Here is a 14,672-nt window from a genome sequence, read left to right as displayed (position 1 = left end):
CGCCGGCCCGCCACCCTGGGCTCCCGGCCCCAGCCGCTCTGCGGCACGTGGGATCTTCCCGGACCGGGGCAGGACCCCGTGTCCCCTGCATCGGCAGGCGGACTCTCAACCACTGCGCCACCAGGGAAGCCCCAAAGCTTACATTTTTGAAAGGTATTGAATCCACATCTATCTATCTATCAGTATTCTTTGGTTAGAGCATTGTATTTTGCAGATTTCTCCCAATCTTGGCTTGCCTATTCACTTTTTAAATAGTGTCTTTTGATGATTTATCAATGGAAATAAAAAATAAATTCTGTCCTTTTAGGGACTTCCAATTTAACCATAATTCAAAACAAAATAGGATAAATACAACTGGAGAGCCACTTTATTATTTTTTTCATTTTTTTAGCAGCACAGTTTGTGGGATCTTAGTTCCCCAACCAGGGATTGAATTCATGTCCCTTGTAGTGGAAGCATGGAGTCTTAACCCCTGCACCACCAGGGAAGTACCCCCTTGGAGAGGCACTTTAAAAGGCTCTGAAGAGGAGCTCTTTCCTGAATTACCCTCTACCGAGCTTTATAGTTAAGTCACTTAAGCCTATCTGACTGATGTCCTAACATGAAGGGGGTTTTGGAGTGGATCATGTCTAAGTTTTCTTCCAACACTAAAGTTCAGTGATCTATGAACTCCCAGCTCATCCAGTGCAGTTGCATTGAGGCCTTGAAAGACGGGGCAGGATTTCCACTGGTAGACTTGTGAGAATGGCCATTCTGGCAGAGCATCGCCTGGGCAAAGGTGTGGTCACTGGAAGCACAAGCTCTGCTCAGAGAAGAGCAAGAACTCTGTCTTTAGAGTGAAGGTTAGATGTGTGTTGGGGAGCAGTGTGGAGAAAATTAAAAAGGTGGATGGGGCCCAACTGGGGCCATGACTGCCAGGCTGAAGACTCTTACCCAAGAGTACAGGGTTCCAGAAATATCTGGGAAAGAGGGGTCAACAGAAGGAAGGCAAACAGGCAATAAATTTAGTCCTTCCCTATGTGCATGTCCCTCTTATTAGTGCTTACCTATGGGAGAAAGGTTGCAGATCTGAAAGATGCTGCAGTCTTACTCAACATCAGTGCTGTATTTGACCTAAAGCAGGTTTCTAAATGTTATCCTTGGTCGCATGAGGATCAGGCTTTCAAAAGGAATTTAGAACAGCATTTCCTAAGTGTGCTGTAAGGAACTGCTTCTATGGGATTTCAATAGGTATTCTTTGGGGGAGTTGTAAGAGGTCCATATACAAGAGGTCAAATACATTAATGCTGAGTAAGCTGAGTTATTATTTTTTAATTGTAGAATGTCTTAGAACCTAAACTATGCTAATATGTTTTGTGAATCTCCAAGAAAAGGATAGAATATAGCGTTGCCCTATTGTATTTGGAGATAGAACCCATTTTTGATGAAGCATCTCCTGGGTCCAGTGTTCTATTATACACAGTTTGGAAAATAAAGAGATACAAATTTCTTATCCACAAGGATGAAGAAGAGATTGGCCAACCTACTTTCATTTACCTAATATTTTTATTCAAGACATGGGATTAAGCATGAAACCAAGTACAAGATACTCTGTTGGGCTTTGTGGAAGAGTTAAAGATGATAGAGCATGGCCCTGCCCTCCTGGAGCTCACAGTACAGTGAGAGAGAAAATATGGGCAAAAATAAACAGTTCAAGGTAGAAAGTACTTTTCAGTTTCATGAGGGAAACACATCTGCCTTGAGAGTGATTCTGCTGCCCCACTGGTGCCTGCAGGTTTGGGCACTGAAATGGCAGAGCTGACCAGGCTCTTGTTTGAATCCAGAACTACTTGTTTGAATCCATGAAGAGAAATAGAGCATTTTTATGCCTCTCCTTGGAGCTATTGAAACTTTCACATTACCAGGATCACCAGTCTGGCTGGAGCCACAAACACAGTATTCTTTGCTGTTTTAGAACACAAAGCTGCTTCCCCTCGGGGCTTTACTTTGCAGCCACTGAGAATCTGAGGCTTTTGCTGACCTACATGTTTCTATGGGCCAACTGGCTCACTCTGTAGGGCTTCCATAAGAATGGGCTGGGAGCTTAACTCTGGGTCATGTCCTGATTAGGGGTTTCTCAAGAGGAGGAATGAGCTAGCTGTTTCCTGAGATGAGAGAGGGGAATTTTTTTTCTCTTACTGTAACTACTCGGAACAGTGTGTGCTAAAGCAGAGTTTTGTGCTGGGAGAGAGAGAACATTTCTGCAGTGATGTAGCAGGATCCTTAAGGATTCTGCCAATAGCTCCTTTTCTAGTGTCACATCCAATCTTTGTTGTGGCCAACACTTCCTGGAAATCAAACACAAGTTCTGAAACAGAGATAGCAAGTCCAAACCCCTACGGTAATGTAAGAACTAGCAATACAAGCCTTTTGTCAGTGTAAATACAGTCATTGCAAGAGGAGCAGGACCTATGGTCAGCTCATTACAGTGTCATTACATAAGCTCATCAGAGGGTCAGGGGATGCCTAGCTCCAGCCAATCGTTACCAAGCAGAAGTGCAGGCCAGGATGACTTAGCTTCCAGTGTTATATGAGAAACCAGAAGTCTACATTTTTATGGGAAATATGTGATTTTCAAGTGTTGCCTTTAATTTTTTAAAGGATGTGGAACAACTTCCACTTCTGGAAAGATGGAATAGATATACTTTTCCCTATTCCTCCTACTAAGCACAGATAAAAATCCTGGACATTATCTATTAAACAAACACAAGACTCTGAAAGAGAAGAAAGCAGATGGGCTATAGGGACCTCACGACCCAAGGAGTGACTCAGCAGTGAGTTCCCTGAGTTTTCTTTTTGCCTCCTATATGTCAGACTGGGTACTAGAGAAGCCAGCAACCCAAAAATGCCAGTGGGTACAGGCAAAAGTCCCAAGAGAAAAGCCTGCTTTCTCTGGTCAAAGTACCAGAAAAGGAGCAGCCTAGAAAGACAGACAATCCTTAGACAATATTCCCTCTACTCAAGCCCCTCCTCTATACCCATCAACAAAGGTCAGGTGGAAAGCCTAGACCTCTACCCTCCCCAGGCTGTAATGAGGCATCTCCCCTCCCCTCTACAGTGGTGCCAGAAGAGGCCTAGTTATCCACTCAGGATTTTCACCACTGATCAGCAATAACAAGGTCATCTCTCCCCACAATGCCAATGGAGGAAGTGAGGAGGACCTCTTTCCTCTCTCAGCCAGTGTGGTATCAGTGAAGACCTAATAGGACACCTGAACTCCCACCCCTTCCCAGAAATAGGTGTTAACAGAGGCCAAGTGGAGAACCTGGACTTCCACACCCACCTGGCAGTAATGAGGCAGCATCCCCCCTTTCCCACAGAAGCGATGTTAGAGGAAGCCTCCTAAAACATAAGATATAAACGAGATCCAGAGTCTTACAACACAATATCCAAAATTTCCAGGTCTTAATCAAACGTTACTTGTCATACTAAGACCAGAAAAATCTGAACTTGACTAAGAAAAGATAAACTATAGACCCCAAAACCAAAATGACACAAACACTATAATTATCGGAAAAGGATTTTGAAACAACCATCATAAAAATGCTTTAATGTGTTCAATGACAAACACACTTGAAACAAATGAAAAAATAGAAACTCTCAGCAAAGAAATAGAAAGCCTCAGCCAATAAATAAGAACCAAGTGGACATTTTAGATGTAAAAATATACAATAATGGAAATTAAAACTCAATGCATGGGCTCAACAGCAAAATGGAGAGGAGAGAGGAAAAAAATCTGAACTTGAAGACAGAAAGTGAGTAATTACTCAATCTGAACAACAAAAAAAGATAGACTGGAAAACAACAAAGCAAAACAAAACCAAAAAACCAATACATTGCCTCAGGGACATGTGTAACTATAACATGATCTAACATTCATGTCATCAGAATCATAGAAGAAGAGGAGAAAGTGTATTCAAAGAAATAATGGCTGAAATTCCCCCCAAATTTGGCCAGAAAACCATAAACCTACAGATTCACAAAGCTGAGCAAACCTCAAAAAGGATATTTATGCCAAGACACATCAGAGTCAAACTTGTGAAAATTAAAGTCAAAGGAAATAATCTTGGAAGCAGCCAGGGAGAAATGACACATTATTTATAGAGAGAAAATGATTCAAATGATGGCAGATTTCTTGTCAGAAACCATAGAGGCTGGAAGAAAGTAGCAGATTTTTCAAGTGCTAAAAGAAAAGAACTGTCAATCTAGAATCATACCTGGTAAAAACATCTTCAGAACTGAGGAAAAACAATCAAGACGCTCCTAGATAAAGGAAAACTAGGAATTAATTTCCAGCAGACTTACCCTATAGGGATTGCTAAAGGAAGTTGTCTAAACAGAAAGGAAATAGTAACAGAAGGAATCTCGGAACACTGGGTAGGAAAAAAGAACAACAAAAATATAGGGACTTCCCTGGTGGTGCAGTGGTTAAGAATCAGCCTGCCAATGCGGGGGACACGGGTTCGATCCCTGGTCCGGGAAGATCCCACATGCCGCGGAGCAACTAAGCCCACGTGCCACAACTACTGAGCCTGCACTCTGGAGCCCGTGAGCCACAACTACTGAAGCCCGCGTGCCTAAAGCCCGTGCTCCGCAACAAGAGAAGCCACCGCAATGAGAAGCCTGCGCACCGCAATGAGGAGTAGCTCCTGCTCACCTCAACTAGAGAGAGCCCCGTGTGCAAGGGGCTTTTGACGAAGACCCAACACAGCCAAAAGTAAATAAATAAATAGAAATTTTAAAAAATAATAAATAAAGAAACAAAAGTGTGTGGACCAAACAAAATATGTTTTTAACCTGAGTTTTTCTAGACCAAACACTGGTATTTTCTACCTTTTGCCACCCAGTACCTTACAAATCAACATCTATTACTGAGCGCTTCAATGCAAGGGTTCCCTTGCCTCTCCAACATCTGACAGGGAATACAAATAGGTCAGTGTTTACCAATGAAGTCACGTAGAGGCCTGGTGGAGAGGAGGTAGAGGCTCTGACCTCCCCCATAATAGCATAATTCAGATTGTCTCTTGCTAACATATCTGGAGCCATTCCCTCTCCTTGTGGTCCAAAGAGTAAGCACATAAAACCAGCCAACCTTAGGTTATATCCTCTCTGTCCTAGAGAACAAATGCTCCAGGACATCAGAGAAGAAAGTCTGGACCAGGGGCGATTACTCTTTGTATCATTCAGGTTGTTATTTCTCTCTATATATATTGTTTCCCTATTAGACTGTGAGCTGGAGGGCAGGACTTTCCGATGTCTTTCTAACCCTCTCCATCCTTACCATACAGCAGTCACTCAAGAATCCTTTGCCACTGATGAATTGTAATGCCATTTGTTCAGGGGGATACACAGCTATTTATGATATGAAAAGGAAGTTCATATTTAAGAACAAATTGCTGAGTGGACTTGTTTTACATGAAGACAGTAGGTAAAATACTTAGATAGAAGCCTTTCATGTCCCAGACCAACCTACTTAGCTTCAGACAATTTATCATTTTAGCAACCAAAGACCACTTCTAGGAATAGAGCCTAAAGAAATAATAGCATACCTACATAAAAATGCATGTAGAAAAATATTTGTTGTAGCACTGTTTGGATTTAACAAATTGCAAATAATCAAAATGTCAAAGAGGAAATAGTGAAATAGATTATGGCATACCCCAAATGTCATACTAAGTAGCCATAAAAAAGGAGAGGCAGACCTTGACAAATTTCTACATTAAAAGAAATGCATGACGTCTAAAATAACGAACAAAAACATGATTGGCGAAAGATTAAAAAAAAAAGAAAATGCAAGCTTCAGAGTTCAGGTATATTACATGCATATATTTTCTTTGAAATTATCTATATAAATATAAATATGTGAACTTGGGAAAAAGTCTGGAAGATACACAATAACACTTTGACAGTAATGGATTTGGGGATCTAGGACTAGAGGCAAATTTTTGCTTCTTACTTCAGGGAATTTCTTTTTAACTAGTAGGATTTAAAGATATACACTTAGGGCTTCCCTGGTGGCTCAGTGGTTGAGAGTCTGCCTGCCAATGCAGGGGACGGGGGTTCGTGCCCAGGTCCGGGAAGATCTCACATGCCGAGGAGTGGCTGGGCCCGTGAGCCATGGCCGCTGAGCCTGCACGTCTGGAGCCTGTGCTCCGCAACGGGAGAGGCCACGACAGTGAGAGGCCCGCGGACAGCCAAAAAAAAAAAAAAAAAAAAAAAAAGAAAGAAAGAAATACACTTAGACCCATGAAAAGATGCTCACTCTCACCCACAGTAAGAGCAATGCAAGCTAAAACTAAACTGGCATTTCATTTTTCACCTTTCAGACTATCAAGGATCAAAGATCTTGGTAATATTGTTTTGGTCAGAATATGGTAAGCAAATCTTCTCATACACTTCAAGAGGGAGTATAAATTGGTACAAGCTCAATGCTGAGGCAATTTGGCGATATCTATGAAAATTATAAATGCATATACCTTTTATACCTTTTGACCCAGGAATTTCACTTCTATAAATTTATATTTCAGATATGACACATGTGAGAATTGACATATATGCAAGGTTAATTCGTGGCAGCACTGCAGTAGCAAAAGATTTGAAATCACCTAAAAGTCCACCAGTAGGGTACAGGTTAAATTAATTATGATACAACCATACAATGGAATAACATGCAGCTGTTTATTAAAAATAAATTGATTATTGTGGTCAAGAAATGCAATGTCTTGATTGGCTTAGGCTCAGCTTACAAGATCCCTCCCACTGGGTTGGGGAAGAAGCCCTGAGCTTGAATCCTGGACCTTTGTCTCTTTCCTGTAACCAAGCCTTACCTTGGGCCAGCTCCGGTCACTTGGTCCCTGCCTTGTACTCTTGTCTGATTTCACTTCAATGCCTTCCCTCTGGGCTTTGACCAGCCCTCTCAGAGGCTAGAGTCTATTCATCCATCCATTCAATAAATATTTATTGAACACTATTATGTGCCAGATGGTATTCTGGAGACTGGGGGTATAGCAGTGACCAAACAGGCACAAATTGCCTTCATAGAACTTACAATCTCCCTTGGAACCAGTCCCCATGGCTGAGCTCCATCTTCTGCTGCTTATGTCCACAGTCCTTTGCCCAAATGAGAAAAGATCTGCAAAGCATCTATCTTTATTCCTGATACCTAAAAGACAGTGTGGCATCATAGAACGTAGTCAGTTTTGGGAGCTTATGACTTCCCTATGGCACTTACAAGCTATGAGACCTTGCACAAGCCACTTATGCTTTCTGAGCCCTAATTTCCTCATCTGTAAAATGGGATGATGACAACACATACCTTGTAGGGCTGTAAGGACTGAATATACTGATATTTGCGAAGCATGTGGCACCGCACCGTGCCTGAACAGTAAGGGTTCAACACACGGTAGATGTTTGAGTTTTGTATGCCAGAACCAGGAGCCTTGTGCAGAGGGCTTGGAAGGGAGAGTGACTCAGCATGCAGGAACTGGGACAAGAGAACAGAAGAGCGTAAAGGAGAAGCAGGCTGTAGGCAGCTGTCCCCAGCCGGAGCACAGGGAGCTCAGAGCGGATGGAGAAGCGGCAGACGGTGGGCAGCAGCCCTCCCAGGATCATCTCTGCTCTGGGGGGTGTCTGAGAGCAACTAGCAAAGAAGAGTGGGCAGCAGGGCTGAGACAGCCCATGGGTCCCAGGAATCCAGATGGCAAAGGGACAGGGGCTACAGAAGGCTGGAACAGAGGCAGCCGAGCCTGCCGCCACCAAGTCCCCTAGCTTCATCCCTGCTTACCCTCTTCCACACTGCAGCCAGTCCCTCCCGCTTTTTCAGGAGCCTCACATCATCCGTACGTCATTCTTTCCAACTTCCCCCTCTTTATTACTTCTTTCAGATCAATACTTGAACATGCTCAAATCTTTCCCTGTTTAAAAACAAATAAGCAAACAAACACCCAACTCCACATCCCCTCTGTCACTACCCTACCATTCCTCCTTCCCTTCGCTGCCAAACTTCTCTTGTCTCCTTCCCACTCGCTCCAGCCTGGCTTCTCCCTGCAAAACTCTCCAGAAGGGCTTCCCTGGTGGCGCAGTGGTTGAGAGTCCGCCTGCCGATGCAGGGGACGCGGGTTCGTGCCCCGGTCCGGGAAGATCCCACGTGCCGCGGAGCGGCTGGGCCCGTGAGCCATGGCCGCTGAGCCTGTGCGTCCAGAGCCTGTGCTCCGCAACGGGAGAGGCCACAACAGTGAGAGGCCCGCGTACCGCAAAAAAAAAAAAAATAAAATAAAAAAAAGTCTGCTGAGCCTGCTCCTGCCCAATCACCAAGAACAATAGAAGACTTGCTGTGCATCCTGGTGCAGGCCTTCTGTGTCTCTGGACCTCTAGTGTACAAATGAGAAACGAGAGGTAGCTGGTTTCCTTGTGCAGCAGAAGAGGGATAGAGGACCCCACACTGCCTCCCCCGTAACAGGAAACAGTAGAATGATAAGGAGCATCTGCACTGCATTTCATGTCACAATGGGACAGAATATGTTCCCTGCTCAGAGCCCTTTAGCGGTTTTCCAATCACACTCAGAATGAGCCTCAAACTGCTTGTACAAGGCCTCCCAGGGACTATAGCTCCTGCCCTTCTCTTCAACCAGCCTCGTCATCTGTCACACCATCCACTTACCCCTCACTCCTTTCTGTCCCTCCTGGCTCTCCTCAAAAACACACAATGTACTCTTGCCACTCCTGCTTCAGCACTTTTGCACTTACTGTTTCCTTTGCCTGAAACGGTTTTCCTCTACGTTCTCCAGTGCAGAATCTACTAGCCCCTGGTGGCTCCCGAATACCTGAAACGTGGCTCCTCCAAATTGAGATGGGCCATAAATGTAAAATGTACATGAAATTTTGAGGACTCAGTTCACTAAAAAAGAATTTAAAATATCAAATGAATGCTTTTGATATGGACTGCATTCTGAAATGATAATATTTGGGGTATGTTAGATATGTAGGATTGTTGTGAGGACCTAATATGCTGAGATTCGAAATATATTATTGAAATATATTGTTAAAGTTAATTTTACCTTTTAATTTGCTTTTTATTTTTATTTTTTAAATAGATTTTTTTTATGGCGGTTTTAGATTCCCAGCAAAATTGAATGGAAAGTACAGAGAGTTCCCGTATACTTCCTGCCCCCATAAACGTGCACTCTCCTCTACTATCAACATCCCACAACCTGTTACCTTCAGTGAACCTACATAAACACATCATTGTCATCCAAGGTCCTTAGTTTACATGAAGGTTCAATTTTAGTGTTGTACCTTCTATGAGTTTTGACAAATGTGTAATGACATGTGTCCACTATACAGAATAGTTTCACTGCTCTAAAAATCCTCTGTGCTCTGCGTATTCTTCCCTCCCTCCCCCATAACCCTTGGCAACTACTTTGCTGTTATACATTTCTAATGTGCTACTAGAAAATTTAAAATTGCAGGTGCGGCAGCAGTGTATTTCTCTTGGACAGCACTGCTCTGGATGGTCACAGGGCTGCTCTCTTCCTCTGTTCAAGTCTCTGTTCAAATATCACCTCCTCCATGTGACTCTCTCTGACTACCCACCCTATTTAAAACAGTAGCTCCCATGGGAGTTCCCTGGCCAGCCAGTGATTAGGACTTGGTGCTTTCACTGCTGTGGGCTGGGTTCAGTCCCTGGTAGGGGACTTGGCTCCCAAACTAAGATCCTGGCCATGCATGGCGCCACCAAAAAAAAAAAAAAAAAAAAAAAAAAAAGAAAGAAAAGAAAAAGCAGCTCCCACTCCCATGTTTTCCTTTCTACTTTATTCTTCCTCATAGCAGTTATTATTAACTGCACTATACTGCAAATTTAGCTATTTATTTAATATCTGTCTCCCCTATTAGAATTTAAGTTTTATAAGGGCAGAAATTTCTTTGGTCTTGTTTTTTTTTTTTTTTTTTTTTTTAAAGCTTTTAAGTGCGGGCCTCTCACTGTTGTGGCCTCTCCCATTGTGGAGCACAGGCTCCAGACACGCAGGCTCAGCGGCCATGGCTCACGGGCCCAGCCGCTCCGCGGCATGTGGGATCTTCCCGGACCGGGTCACGAACCCGTGTCCCCTGCATCGGCAGGCAGACTCTCAAGCACTGCACCACCAGGGAAGCCCTCTTTGGTCTTGTTTATCACTGTATCCCCAGCTCCTCTAACAGGACCTGGCACACAGTAGGTTCCCAATAAGTACTTGTTTAATCAATTAATAAGTGTAATTGTCACGAAATCCAAAGGTCTCTTGAGTCAAGTAACTGAAATGACAGCAGGGACGACAGGAACGAAATGACGACAGCAAGAAATGCAACAGCAAAAGTGTCTCCTGGTAACTCTCTTGAGAGTAAGGAATCTTTACCAATGTTCTTTGTGTCTCTGGTCTAAAGTGGTCCCAGGTCCATGCCAAAACCAGTCCCCATGGCCAGAGGAAAACCCATCACTGACTGGGTTAGGTGATGTCAATTTCATTCCTTTTCTTTTTAAAAAATTAATTACTTACTTATTTGGTTGCGCCAGGTCTTAGCTGTGGCATGCGGGCTCTTTTAGTTGCGGCATGCAGGATCTAGTTCCCTGACGAGGGATTGAACTCCGGCCCCCTGCATTGGGAACACGGAGTCTTAACCACTGGACCACCAGGGAAGTCCCTTCATTCCTTTTCAATTTAACTTTTCAACCACTCCCTTCCTACTGAACATGGCCTTTCCATTGTTCCATGACTCTCCTAGTTTTTCTTACCTCTCTGGGTTCTTCTCTTCCACCTAACCCTTAACTGTTGATACAGCTCAGGGCTCTGTCCTCAATCTTCTCTCCTCACTCTTCATACTTGTCTTGGGTGAATACAACATGGATTCACTTTCTATCCTTATGCAGACAAATTCCCACATCTATTTCCAGACCTGGCCTTTCTCCTGAGCTCCAGGCTTGGAGATCTCCACTGGGTAGCCCAAGGGCACTTCAAAGGGAACGTATCTAAAAGTGAACACAACATCTTTCTCCCAGACCTGCTCCTCCTTCTATGTAACCTTAGAGAATGACACTATTAATCTGCCTGAGACAGAGATCTGGAAGTCACTCTTTGGCATCTCTTCTCCCTCACCCCCCAAGGACTTCATCCTTAAGTCCTGTGGATGCCATTCTCTATACCTTTGATTCTATGCACTTCTCCCCATCTTCACTGCTATCACTCTCATCCGAGATCTTGTCCAATCTTGCCAGGACACGTTTAAATGTCTTCTAACTGGCACCTATTGGTGGCTTTCTCACACTCAATTTAGGCTCCCTCTAGTCTGTTCTCCTACAGCACCCAGATTGATTTGTTTTCTAGAATGCATATTGGATGAAGTCCTTCCCTGTTTCAAATGTTAGAATGGCTACCATCAAAAAGACAAGTGATAACAAGTGTTAGGATGGGGAGAAAATGGAACTCTTGTGCACTGTTGATGGGAATGTAATTTGGTACAGCCGCTACGAAAAACTATTTGAAGGTCCCTCAAAATATTAAAAATAGAACTACCATATGATACAGCAGTCTCACTTCTAGGTATACATCCAAAGGAAATGAAAACAGAACGTAAAAGAGATATCTTCACTCCCATGTTCATTGCAGCATTATTTACAGTAGCCAAGATATGGAAACCATCTGAGTGTCCATCAATAGATGAATGGATAAAGAAGATGTGGTGTATATATATATATATATATATATATATATATATATATATACACACACAAGGGGATATTATTCAGCCATGAGAAAGAAGGGAATTCTGCCATTTATGACAACATGGATGGACCTTGAGGGCATTATACTTAGTAAAATAAGCCAGACAGAGAAAGACAAATACTGTACAGCATCACTTATGTGTTCAATCTGAAAAAATAAAGAAAAATAAAGAAAAGAAAAGTCAAACTCATAGAAAGAGAGAGTAGAAAAGTGGTTGCCAGGGGCTGGGGGTTGGGGGAAATAGGAAGAGGTTGGTAAAAGGGTACGGACTTTCTGCTATAAGATGAACATGTTCTGAAGCTCTAAAGTAAAACATGGTAACTATAGTTGATAACACTATATTGTATAATGGAAATTTTCTAAGACAGCATAAGTTAAATGTTCTCACCTCTCCAAAAAATAAAAATAGAAAGGCAAATATGTGAAGTGATGGATGTATTAATTAAATAAATGCAGGGAATCCTTTTACAATATATGTGTTAATTAAATAAATGAGGGGAATCCTTTTACAATGTATATGTATACTAAATCACCATGATGCACACTTTAAATATCTTACAATTTTGTTTGCAGTTAAACCTCAATAAAGCTGAAAATAAATCAACTCTCCAATGGCTTCACATGGAACTTGGAAGAGAGTCTGAAACCCAACATTGTGCAGCCTCATTTTGGACAACTTATCCCCGTAGTGCTCTTTATGCCAATTATTCCAGACTTCTTCAGTTCCTTGAGCGCCCTGTCCTCTCAACTGCAGGTCTTTGTACATATTGATCTGCTTAGTCTCTTCCTCTGCTGTCCTCACTTCATTGATCCATTCGATTCAAGCTTTCATTCATTCAACAAGTATCTGTTGAAAGCCTACCACGTGCTCGGCACCGTAGGGATACAGCAGTGAAGAGCACACACACGGTCCTCCCTCTCATGAAGCATCCTGGAGGGGGAGACAAAAAAATAAACCAGTAAACACATAAGCAAGATGATGGCAAAATAATAAATGTTAAGAAGGAACTAGGGCTTCCCTGGTGGCGCAGTGGTTGAGAGTCCGCCTGCCAATGCTGGGGACACGGGTTCGTGCCCCGGTCTGGGAAGATTCCCACATGCCGCGGAGCGGCTGGGCCCGTGAGCCATGCCACTGAGCCTGCGCATCTGGAGCCTGTGAAGGAAATAAAACACGGTTTAAAGGAAGTCGCTACTTTAGATGGGTGGTCAAAAACACCTCTTTGTGAAGGTGACTTGTAAGCTGAGTCTTGGATGATGAAAAAGCCACGAGTTATGCATAGATTTTAGGCAAGAGGCAGGAGCGGGGTGGATTTCAGGCGACCAGAACAGCTTTGTGAAGCCCAAAGATGAGAAGAGATGTTTATTAAAGGAACAGGAAGGTCTGATTTGTTGGAATCCAGTGACCATGGGATCTTGAGATTAGGTCTAAGCAAGGGCCAGATTGTATAAAGCATTATGGACAATTATATATGGAGTTGATATTTTATTCTAAGTGCAAATTGGAACTGTGCATGACATGACATGATTTATGGTTAAAAAGATTCACTTTGGCTGCTTTGTGGATTGAAATGGGGTGGGAGCCAGAGTGGAAGCAGAGATGATTCAGAAGGTGAGCGCAGTTGTCCAGGTGAGCGATGGATTAAGGTAGTAAGAGGAAAATGGAGGAAGTGGATGCATTCAGGATACATTATGGAGGCCTTTTGTCAGACCTTCCTGATGGGGCTGAGGGGAATGAGAGAAAGAAAAATCAAGAGTAACTACTAGGGACTTCCCTGGTTGCACAGTGGTTAAGACTCCATGCTCCCAATGCAGGGGGCCCGGGTTCCAGCCCTGGTCAGGGAACTAGATCCCACATGCATGTTGCAACTAAGAGTTCGCATGCCACAACTAAGGAGCTCACCCACCGCAACTAAGGAGCCCGTGTGCTGCAACTAAGACCCAGTACAACCAAATAAATAAATAAATATGTTTTTAAAAATAGAGTAACTACTAGATCTTTGACTTGAGTAAATGGGCAGGTAGTGGAGCCATTTTCTGAGATGGCCAAGACTGGGAGAGAAACAGTTTTGTAGGTGGTAGGGGGCAGATATCAAGAGTTCTATGTGGGACATTTTGAGTTTGAGATGCCTATGAGACATCCAGGTAGTGATGGGGATGTCAAGGAGGCAGTTGGATGTGAGTCTGGAGCTAGAAGGAGAGAGATGAGAGCTGGAGCTACAGATGGGACATAAGTCTGGATGTCATCAGTGTATGGATGGGGGGGAATCAATCAGAGAAAGATGGAAGGAAAACATTCTAGGCAGAGCTTAGAAATCTGTAAGGTCCCACCCAGTTTGGGGATTCTGTGCTACTTTCTCTATGTGGATACTTGAACTTTACAGGCCTCCAGCCTCTACCCATGGTCATGTTTCATCTTCACCTTCAGTCAGACACCTGTCTAATTCCAGAGGGTCCAGAAGAGCAGGTGGGGATAGAGGACAACAGTGGAAGGAATAGCCACTGTTGAAGAGCAAGCTTTTGCATGAAGGTGGATGACTGAAATTTTCCACTGGAACAAGAACCTAGAAGGACAAGGATGAAATGCCTGGTAAAAATACCTGGCCTCAAGCTTCTAGAAAGTGTCCCTTCTCTGTGCTCCCTTCCAGGGTATCCTGTACTTTCCCCATCTCAGCATGAATCAGTAGAAGTATAATTGCCCTTTTGCTTGTCTATCTCCCACCTAGGCTGTGAGCAACACAAGGGCAGGGGCCGTGTTTTTCTGGTTCATTTTAAAAATGAACCAACACAAAGCTTAGTGCTTGGCACTGAGTCGATGCTTAATTAGTGTTTGCTGAATGGAGAGTGAGTGTCATTCTTCTGATGTGTCTGGAAAGCTGGTGG

This window comes from Lipotes vexillifer, unplaced genomic scaffold (genome assembly GCF_000442215.2).
Source record: "Lipotes vexillifer unplaced genomic scaffold, Lipotes_vexillifer_v1.1 scaffold213, whole genome shotgun sequence".
Taxonomy (NCBI): domain Eukaryota; kingdom Metazoa; phylum Chordata; class Mammalia; order Artiodactyla; family Lipotidae; genus Lipotes; species Lipotes vexillifer.
Note: the sequence above shows the minus strand (reverse complement) of the source record.